Genomic DNA, 11,455 nt, shown 5'->3' with positions numbered 1-11,455 from the left:
TGGAAACTGAGATGAACAGACTGTTGAGTCAATGCCGGAAGAGATTACAACCTCTGAAGGCCTTGGCATGCTGTGGAAAGGAGTGGGAGTCCAAGTGCTACGAATGATGTACTTGAGTACTGTAAGATTTCTTATTGATTATGCTGCACCTGTCATTTCTTGTTTTGGTAAAGGTAGGATGGGCAAGTTGGAGAAGATACAAAATGAAGCCGTTGGGGGTCGTTGTGAGCCGCAGCTACCTTAATTTTTGCCCACACTTGTCTTGCAGACGTTTCTCTTCCAATAGAGCTAGTGAACTCTAGTCATTGTCTTTCCCTTTGTAACTCATCTGCAATGTATGTACCTTTACCTGAATAAAAAATCTAATCAAAATCTATATGCTTAGATATATGCAAATGAGAGAGTAATAGAGCGAAATCTTTAAAATACTGAACAATTTGGAGGATATTCATTCATACAATTTCTTCAAAAGGTCAGATGTAACACGAACAAGGAGCAAAGTTTTTAAGCTCAACAAGCCACAGTGTAGGAGTGACAACAAATGTTTTTTAACCCATACGATTATGATCATGGCAATAAGGTTTCTAAAACAGTAGGCATTCTTCCAAAGTCAGACACTGTACTATGTTCCTCGCCCTAACCTAGTCACTCAGTATTATTCACTCATATATCTATGTCTTGTCTATTTATGTCTTAAAGATTACAAGACGTACATTAGTCAATACAATTGGTGCTTAAAATGTTAAGGATCTCTTGTGAAACACGGGTATTAATAAAAAAAATTATTATGTAAAATAAATAAAAAAGGCCCAAGGGCCATGAAGTAACAAGAATGCAAGGCTGGCCCAAGCTGGCGTAAGTAGAGAAGACGGAAGATTCTTCATATTAAAAGACTCTGCTTCTCCAAGATGGCAGTCACACCCTGCTTGCCCTGGACAATCACCATATGGAGAAGGACTGTTTACTGTGAAGGGAAGTCCACAAATGCAATGCCAGCATGAGTCAGTCTTGAAGGGTAAACGATGATGGCACCCTCACAGTAACACAAAAGCCGAGCAAGCCCAGTGAGGAAGACCTGTTGATGGGAAAGGAGGAGAATCATTAGTCACAACAAAATCCATATAGAAACAAAGGAGAGAAAAAAAATAAAGTGGATGTCTTCTTTTTGTATAATAATAATAAATACAGCCATTAGGCTATGTATTTATATGATATATAATAGAATACAGCATAAAACAAAATAAAAGGGGTGGTAGGAGAAGAAAAGATTAGTGTTCAGTGAGAATCCACAAGGTCTTCTCTGAATACTCTTTATTTTCTTCAAGGCTGTGGGTCCCTACAATAGAACCAGAGGTGGTACACACCCCTATTATTATTTAAACAGGTGAGTAAAAATAGGTGAGTACACATACGGTGTCAGCAAACTTAGCCTCCAAACACACACACACACATGGTATCAGCAAGCTTAGCCTCCAAACACACACACATACACATATGGTATCAGCAAGCTTAGCCTCCAAACACACACACACACACACATGGTATCAGCAAGCTTAGTCTCCAAACACACACACACACACATGGTATCGGCAAGCTTAGCCTCCAAACACACACACACACACATGGTATCAGCAAGCTTAGCCTCCAAACACACACACACACATGGTATCAGCAAACTTAGCCTCCAAACACACACACACACATGGTATCAGCAAGCTTAGCCTCCAAACACACACACACACATGGTATCAGCAAGCTTAGCCTCCAAATACACACATGGTATCAGCAAGCTTAGCCTCTAAACACACACACACACACAAACGGAATCATCAAGCTTAGCCTCCAAACACACACACACACATGGTATCAGCAAACTTAGCCTCCAAACACACACACACACATGGTGTCAGCAAGCTTAGCCTCCAAACACACACACACACACAGAAAATGTGACATTGAAACAGTTGATAAACTTGATTTCAAGAGAGAGAGGTCTCTACCTACCTTGAGGCTACCTTGAGGTGCTTCCGGGGCTTAGTGTCCCCGCGGCCCGGTCGTCGACCAGGCCTCCTGGTTGCTGGACTGATCAACCAGGCTGTTAGACGCGGCTGCTCGCAGCCTGACGTATGAGTCACAGCCTGGTTGATCAGGTATCCTTTGGAGGTGCTTATCCAGTTCTCTCTTGAACACTGTGAGGGGTTTGCCAGTTATGCCCATTATGTGTAGTGGAAGCGTGTTGAACAGTCTCCGGCCTCTGATGTTGATAGAGTTCTCACTCAGAGTACCTGTTGCACCTCTGCTTTTCAACGGGGGTATTCTGCACATCCTGCCATGTCTTCTGGTCTCATGTGGTGTTATTTCTGTGTGCAGGTTTGGGACCAGTCCCTCAATTATTTTCCACGTGTAAATTATTATGTATCTCTCCCGCCTGCGCTCAAGGGAGTACAGATTTAGGCTCTTTAGTCGGTCCCAGTAATTTAGATGTTTTACTGAGTGGATTCTAGCAGTAAAGGATCTCTGCACGCTCTCTAGGTCAGCAATTTCTCCAGCTTTGAAAGGGGCTGTCATTGTGCAACAGTACTCCACTCTAGAGAGCACAAGCGTTTTGAAAAGTATCATCATCGGTATAGCATCTCTAGTGTGAAAAGTTCTTGTTATCCAACCTGTCATTTTTCTTGCAGTTGTGACGGCTACTTTATTGTGTTCTTTAAAGGTAAAGTCTTCCGACATGAGTACACCCAGGTCCTTTACATTGCCTTTTCGTTCTATGTTATGATTTGCCTGAGTTTTGTACGTGGTTTCTGTTTTTATATTTTCAATTTTTCCGTAGCGCATGAGCTGAAACTTATCCTCGTTGAACACCATATTATTTTCTGTAGCCCATAAAAAGACCTGATCTACATCTGATTGGAGGTTTGCCGTGTCCTCTATGTTGCCAACTCTCATGAAAATCCTAGTGTCATCTGCAAAGGATGATACAGTGCTATAGGTTGTGTTCTGGTCTATGTCCGATATGAGGATGAGAAAAAGTACTGGAGCAAGCACAGTACCCTGGAGGACTGAGCTCTTCACGGTTGATGGGCTGGATTTTATTTTGTTGACTATTACACATTGGGTTCTGTCAGTCAGGAAATTGTAAATCCATCTGCCTATTTTCCCGGTAATTCATTTTGAACGCATTTTATGTGCACCATAGTCACATTTATCAAAAGCTTTTGCGAAATCTGTGTAAATTACATCAGCGTTTTTTTTGTCTTCCATAGCATCTAATGCCATATCATAGTGGTCCAGCAACTGCGACAGGCAAGAGCGCCCTGTTCTGAAATCATGTTGTCCGGGGTTATGGAGATGCTGTGATTCCATGTATTTTGTGATCTTACTTCTTAGCACTCTCTCAAAAATTTCTATGATGTGCGATGTTAGTGCTATCGGTCTGTAATTTTTTGCCTCTGCCTTATTTCCTCCTTTATGGAGTGGTGCTATCTCTGCTGTTTTTAGTATGTCAGGGATAACGCCAGTATCTAGGATTTGTCTCCACAGAATGTGAAGGGCCTGCGATAGTGTTTTTTTACAGTTCTTGATGAATATGGAGTTCCAAGAATCCGGGTCTGGTGCAGAGTGCATAGGCATACTGTTTATGGCTTCTTCAAAATCTAGTGGGGATAGGGCGACGTCTGATATATGATTTGATGTTGGTATCATATCCATGAAAAATTCATTTGGGTTATCAATCTTTAGTGCATTTAATGGCTCACTGAAAACGGAGTCGTACTGCTTCCTCAGTAACTCGCTCATTTCTTTGTTGTCATCTGTGAAAGTTCCATCTCCCTTTCGCAGGGGCCCGATACTAGATTTGGTTTTTGATCTTGATTTTGCATAGGAGAAAAAATATTTCGGATTTCTCTCTATTTCACTGATGGCCTTTTCCTCTCTTTGCCTCTCCTGGGTTTTGTATGATTCTTGTAGCTTGAGTTCAATTGTTTCTATTTCTCAACCTAACCTTCTTCGCCGTTCTTGAGATAGGGTGCGACTCTCAAGTTGTTCCGCGATTCGTTTTCTTCGCCTATATAGGGAACGACGTTCCCGTTCCAATCTGCATCTCTTTCTCTTTTTTCTTAGAGGTATGCGGTTTGAACATATTTCTAGTGCTACTGAGCTTATTTTTTCCAGGCACTGGTTCAGATTTGCATTTCCTAGCTGTTCTACCCAGTTTATTTCTGTGAAGTCCTGGTTTATTTGCTCCCAGTTTATCCGTTTATTATTGAAGTTGAATTTGCTGAAATCTCCTCCACCGGGAATCTGCACTGGTTTTGAACGTCCATTCCCCATGGTTGTCAGAACTTCAATTAAGTTGTGATCTGAGTAACAGGTATTTGTAATCATTATGTTCCCGATAAACTCATCATTATTAGTGAAAATGAGGTCCAGCGTGTTCTCCTTCCTAGTTGGTTCTACTATTTGCTGGTTTAAGGCAAACCTATCGCACATCCGTAGCAGGTCATTTGCATGTGCCTGCTCATTTAGGCTACTTCCTAGTATTCTTTCTGATATTACTGTATTAGCCAGGTGCTTCCATTTCAGGTGCCGTAGGTTGAAGTCCCCAAGCAGGATGATGTTCGGAGCTGGATTGGTGAGGTTTTCCAAGCAGTGCTCTATTTTCATTAGTTGGTCTTTAAACTGCTGAGGGTTTGCCTCCGGTGACTTATATACAAGGACAACAACTACATTTAGGATCTCTATTTTGACTATCAGCACTTCCACCATATCATTTGAGGTGTTTAGCAACTCAGTACAGATGAGTGTGTCTTTGATGTAGAGGCTGACCCCACCCTGAAGCCGGTGTTTCCTATCACATCTGAAGAGATTGTATTCTGAGATCCATATTTCACCATCAAGGTAGTCCTTTGTGTGAGTTTCCGTTAGGGCTGCAAACACTGCATTTGCCGTATGAAGGAGACCATCTATAAAATGAACTTTGTTGGATTTGCGTGTTTTTATACCCTGGATGTTGGCAAATATAAATGATGTTATCGTGTTAGTGGAAGTGCTGGATGCTTTAATTGGTGGGGAACTATGGGGAACTTCAAAATTTGTTTAATAAATAATTAGGCAGACTTGTTGCTAGACAGGGAAGTAAATTAAATGTATGCCAAATTTTGCAAAATATACAATGAAGGCACACAAACATTCATACCAAAACAGAGATGCAGGGCCAGAAAACAGGATTGGTTCAACAGAAATTGAGAGAGGGCCACAGACCAAAAGACACAAAAATGGAATGAAAGACATTGAAAAACTACAAGCCGATGTCAACAAAGTTTTCGATTGGGCAGCAGAAAATAACATGATGTTTAACAGTGATAAATTTCAGGTATGACAAAAATGAGGATCTGAAACATAATACAGGGTACAAAACACAATCGAATCTTCCCATAGTAGAAAAACAGCATGTCAAGGATTTGGGAATAATGATGTCCGACGATCTAATGTTTAGGGAGCATAACCAAGCAAATATTGCGTCAGCCAGAAAAATGATCGGATGGATTATGAGAACTTTCAAATCCAGGGATCCCATCACAATGGTTGTACTCTTCAAGTCACTTATGTTGTCCCGTCTCGAGTACTGCTCAGTATTCACTTCCCCCTTCAGAGAAGGAGAGATTGCTGAAATAGAGGGAATACAGAGAACATATACGGCACGCACAGATGAGATAAAACACCTAAATTATTGGGATCGTCTCAAAGCTCTCCAAATGTACTCTCTAGAAAGGAGACGAGAGAGATACCAAATAATATACACATGGAAGATACTGGAGGGCCAGGTCCCAAATCTACACAATAAAATAACAACGTACTGGAGTGAACGATATGGAAAAAAATGCAAGATTGAACCAGTGAAGAGCAGAGGTGCCACAGGCACAATCAGAGAGCACTGTATAAACATCAGAGGTCCGCGGTTGTTCAACGTCCTCCCAGCGACTATAAGAAATATTGCCGGAACAACCGTGGACATCTTCAGGAGAAAACTGGACTGTTTTCTAAGAGAAGTTCCGGATCAGCCGGGATGTGGTGGATATGTGGCCCTGCGGGCCGCTCCAAGCAACAGCCTGGTGGACCAAACTCTCACAAGTCGAGCCTGGCCTTGGGCCGGGCTTGGGGAGTAGAAGAGCAGAACCCCATCAAGCAGGTATCAATATAGAAAGAAGCCAAACCCCCAATCATACCAGCGATACAAAGATGCGAGAAACAACTATACAGCAGTAAGGGAAGAGGCAGAAAGAAATTTTTAAAAAGGGATAATGGATAAATGTAAAACAGAACTGGGCCTATTCTACAAATTCATAAACAACAAATTGCAGGTAAAGAATAATATCCAGAGATTGAAAATAGGAAACAGATTCCCAGAAAATGATAATGCAATGTGTGAAACATTAAACCAAAAGTTCCAAAGTGTGTTTATACAAAATGAAATCTTAAGAGAACCAGACACAATAAGAATTTCTGAGAACATCATAGAGCGTATAGAGGTGTCTAGAGATGAAGTGGAAAATATGCTAAAGGAGCTAAGTAAGAACAAAGCAGTTGGTCCAGATGGAGTTTCACCATGGGTTCTGAGAGAATGTGTATCTGAGCTCAGCCTTCCACTTCACCTGATCTTTCAGGCATCCCTGTGTACAGGAGTCATGGCAAACATGTGGAAAAAGGCTAACATAGTTCCAATCTACAAAAGTGGCAACAGGGAAGATGCCACCTCTCTCAGTTATAGACCTGAATCATTGACAAGTGTAACATTGAAAAGATTGAAAAAAAAATAATAAAAAATAATGGGTAGAACACCTGGAGAGAAATTATATAATATCACACAGACAGTATTGTTTTTGATCTGGAAGATCCTGTGTATCGAATTTACTAAGTTTCTATGATTGAGCCACAGAGATTTTAAAGGAAAAAGGTAATTGGGTTGACTGCATCTATCTAGACATAAAAAAGGCTTTCGACAGAGTTCCACATAAGAGGTTGTTCTGGAAACTAGAAAATTTTGGATGGGTGACAGGTAAGCTTCTAACATGGATGAAAAATTTTCTGACTGACAGAAAAAAGAGGGCAGTAATCAGAGGCAATCGGACTGGAGAAGTGTCACAAGTGGAGTACCACAGTACATGCACCAGAAATGTTCATTGTCTACATAAATGATCTACCAGTTTGAATACAGAATTATATAAACATGTTTGCTGATGATGCTAAGATAATGGGATGGATAAGAAATTTAGATGATTGTCATGCCCTTCAAGAAGACCTGGACAAAATAAGTATATGGAGCACCACTTGGCAAATGAAATTTAATGTGAATAAATGCCATGTTATGGAATGTGGAATAGAACATAGATCCCATACAACCTACAAACTATGTGAGAAATCTTTATATGATTCTGATAAAAGAAAGAGGTCTAGGGTTGATTCTAGATAGAAAACTATCACTTGAGGCCCACATAAAGAACGTTGTGTGAGGAGCCTATGCCACGATTTCTAACTTCAGAATTTCGTTTAAATACATGGATGGCGAAATACTAAAGAAATTGTTCACGAGTTTTGTTCGGCCAAGGCTAGAATATGCAGCGGTTGTGTGGTGCCCATATCTTAAGAAGCACATCAACAAACTGGAAAAGGTGCAAAGACATGCTACTAAGTGGCTCCCAGAACTAAAGGGCAAGAGCTATGTGGAGAGGTCAGAGGCATTATATATGCGAAAACTAGAAGACAACAAAAAGAGGTGATAAAATCACTATGTACAAAATAGTAACAGGAATTGATAAAATCGATAGGGAAGATTTCCCGAGACCTGGAACTTCAAGAACAAAAGGTCATAGATTTAAACTAACTAAACAAAGATGCCAAAGAAATATACAAAAATTTCATTTCGCATACAGAGTGGTACACGGTTGGAACAAGTTAAGTGAGAAGGTGGTGGCGGCCAAGACCGTCAGTAGTTTCAAAGCATTATGTGACAAAGAGTGCTGGGTAGACGGGACACCACGAGCGTAGCTCTAATCCTGTAACTACACTTAGGTAATTACATATGGTGTCAGCAAGCTTACCGTCGATACACACACAAACAGCCTGTCTATTATTCAAGGCCTTCTCTGAGTACTCTTTATTTTCTTCTCTGAGGCTATGGGTCCCTAATCTTGCACCAGAGGTGGTACAACTTTTAAGTTTTTAACTACTGCACTGAGCACCTGATTTTGGCAAAGACTTCTTAGTGCAATTGTCAAGGACATAGTTCTGGTATTTTTTTGTTTATAAATATTCAGGTATAGTTAATGTCAAAATGTTTCAAAACTCAACAATTTATATTTAAAAAAAAAAAAGTAATGAAAACATTACAAAACATTAAAACACAGCCTAATTAATTAATTATTAAAATAGCATAACTCTCAGAATGTCTAAAGGTGCTTTGAGCAATGAAGTAGTTAATTTTATATATATAATATTATATATATAATATATATTTACCTGTGACTACTGCTTAGCAAAAATTTGATCTCTGTGAAAATTGGTCTCGTCATTGCTAGGAGATATTTTAAGACCATGATTTGCTGTGGATGCCACTGTAGTCTTCAAGTCATCAATCTAAAAATAGAGGTAATCTTTTAAAATGTAAATTTTGTATAAAAAAAATGCAAAAATAAATTGCAAGAATAATATGAAGTTATTATACAATTTTTTTTAATTATTTAAATATTTGTGAGACATTATTAAGAAATGTATGAAGTACAGATTCTCTAAAACCTGATATGTATCTGCTTATGTTCCACCACATTACATTCAGGGCTGAATAGAAAACACAGCCAGTAAGGTAATGATTACTTAGGATGAACTGGGATGCTACATGTAGGTTGGGGCTAAGCTGCGTGAGGCTAGGATGCCCAGCCTGCCTTGTCTAGGCTGGGCTGGGCTAGGCAACACTAGGAAGGAGTCAATAAATCTCTAGAGTGCCTTACTTTTCCTGATATCCTTAAAAAATCAAGAATGATGCCATTTTATAAAGGAGGAGAGACAGCAGACATAAACAATTAAAGAAAAATATCAAATCTACTTATACTTTCAAAAATATTTGATTTTTTTTTACAAACATCTCTTCCTACTTTGTAAAATTCAACATGAATACAAACACACACACACATCCCTAGGAAGCAGCCCATTGCAGCTGTATTACTCCCAGGTACTTATTTACTGTTAGGTGAACCAGATATAGAGAATAACCACAAAATGCTATCTTTATAAGAACTATCTTGTAAAGCCACTAGTACACGCAGCATTTCAGGCAGGATATATAAAATATATATATATATATATATATATATATATATATATATATATATATATATATATATATATATATATATATATATATATATATATATATATATGGTGACAATGTCAGACCACGGAGGAAAATGAAACAGGAATTTCCTTAAGTACTTTCGTATATTAAATACAACTTCAGAAGGAATGATTTTACAGATCAAGTGATGGGTATAAATAAGCAGGAGAGAGTGGTCAAGTAAGGTGAGGTACAATACTTGGACAACGCAGACGGCCCATTGGCCCATCAGATGAACCCAATTGGCCCATCCGATGTAGCCCAATGGCCCATCTGATACAGCAGACATACAAGCACAATTCATAGGTAATTATAACATAAAGAGGTAAATATATACAATGAATTAGTGAGACAAATGTTTTCCAATGATCCTACTTAAATCGCCCTTTAGCTGATCTATTAGAAATGGATCTAAGTTATATAGACCACTGCTAATATTCAAATTACTTTCTTTGGTGATCTGTATCAAAGCAGATTCAATTATGTTTCTGTTATAGGTGCTTTTACAATTTGTTATTGAAGAAGCACTCTCCCAATCAATTTGGTGAGCTTTTTCTGACAAATGAACAAACAAAGCATTAGACAATTGGCCATGTCTTTCAGAGTATTTATGTTGCGATATTCTACATTTTAAATCTTTAGATGTTTGCCCGACATAGAACTTATTACATTCCTTACAAGGTATTTTATAAATGACGCAATTATCACTACGAGGGCTGTTCCTAACTAATAGCTTACCAACAGTGTTTTCGTAGCTAAACATTACATCTATATTAAAAAGTTTCAAGGCCTTAACAATATTCTCAAACCCAGAGAAATATGGTAAACATAACACATTCTTTGGGCGAATCCTTTCAATGCATACATTATTATAATATGTACGACGTGCTTTGTTACGACAAACTTCCAAAAAATTCAGTGGGTAACAAAGCTTAAGACCAATCGAATCATTATTCTTAAATTCTTCGTCTAAGAATTCTGGACTCACAACTCGAAGAGCTCTTAGCTACATTGAAGAAAAAATTGACTTTTTTACATTGTATCTATGCCCTGAAAAATAATGAACATAAGATAAATTATTCGTAGGTTTTCTGTAAACACTAAACTTTAATGAAGAGTTTTCCCTATGAATAAGCACATCTAAGAATGCCAAACATTTATCAATTTCAGTCTCCATAGTAAATTTTATGGAGGTGATTTGGTCATTAAGTTTGGCTACAAATTCGTCTGTGTTAATGACCAAGTCACCTCCATAAAATTTACTATGGTCCTTGCACTAATGGAACCATTGCAATGATGCATATCGGGACATATGTGTGTTTAAGGAGGGGATTGGTGTTGTAATCCACAAGTTAGTAGGAATTATTAGCTAGAGCATCATTACTACAACACTTAACGAATGATGATTGGAAGTACATGTAAGTAGACAGACTATGGATCACATATCTAAGAAAGGTCAATGGATTAAGACCGAAGCTGTTTAGCCAAATTAATAATTCCTGGAAAGAGGAATTATTCTTCGTCAGGCTTCTAGGAACAAGATTACCGCTCTAGGGATAAGGCTAATCGGATTATACCTTCCTTGAGAGGCGGGGTGAAATGTTTGAGGTAGATGGCTGACTGGAGCCAGTCTTGTTGTGGGAGTTGAACTGGCAAGTCCTCCGAGGTCTCCGTTTGTGGCAGCAGCGAAGTGTAGCAGACAGCTATGCGAGAGCCTGTTGTGATCTTAGTGACCAAGTTAAGTCTGCAGTATGTGAGTATTGAATGTAAGACTAACCGGGTGTGGAGCATTGTAGTAATCATTCCGTATTAGGGACTTAGCCGGAAGTTACGAGTGTGGGTGGTGATCGCGGAGGTCAAGTGGTCTATGGGTATTGGAAGTGTATTGACCTAATAGAGTATGTTAATATGTATTTATTTGTCAGAGTCTATTCTTTGTAATTAAATGACAAAACCCGACGGCCTTTAAATACCTTCCATATGTTCATTCATTGTGTTCCAGTACAAACCTAGTGGTACGCCTCAAGGGTCTGGTGTGTGTAGGAGTATAGGTGGTAGTAACGGTTGCTG

General features: G+C 39.0%; 1 long non-coding RNA gene across 1 annotated transcript in view; it reads right to left on the bottom strand.

Annotated features, from left to right (window-relative positions):
- Positions 1–767: 767 nt before the first annotated feature.
- The window catches only part of LOC138360190 (uncharacterized), a 14,199-nt gene continuing 3,511 nt past the window's right edge, over positions 768–11,455 (bottom strand). The window contains exons 2-3 of the long non-coding RNA XR_011226233.1: positions 8,515–8,631; positions 768–1,075 (exon numbers count right to left, since the gene is read on the bottom strand). This is a non-coding gene — a long non-coding RNA (uncharacterized lncRNA). The remainder of the gene's footprint in view (positions 1,076–8,514; positions 8,632–11,455) is intronic.

The sequence above is a fragment of the Procambarus clarkii genome, unplaced genomic scaffold (genome assembly GCF_040958095.1).
Source record: "Procambarus clarkii isolate CNS0578487 unplaced genomic scaffold, FALCON_Pclarkii_2.0 HiC_scaffold_100, whole genome shotgun sequence".
NCBI lineage: Eukaryota > Metazoa > Arthropoda > Malacostraca > Decapoda > Cambaridae > Procambarus > Procambarus clarkii.
This window is presented reverse-complemented; position numbering and strand designations above follow the sequence as displayed.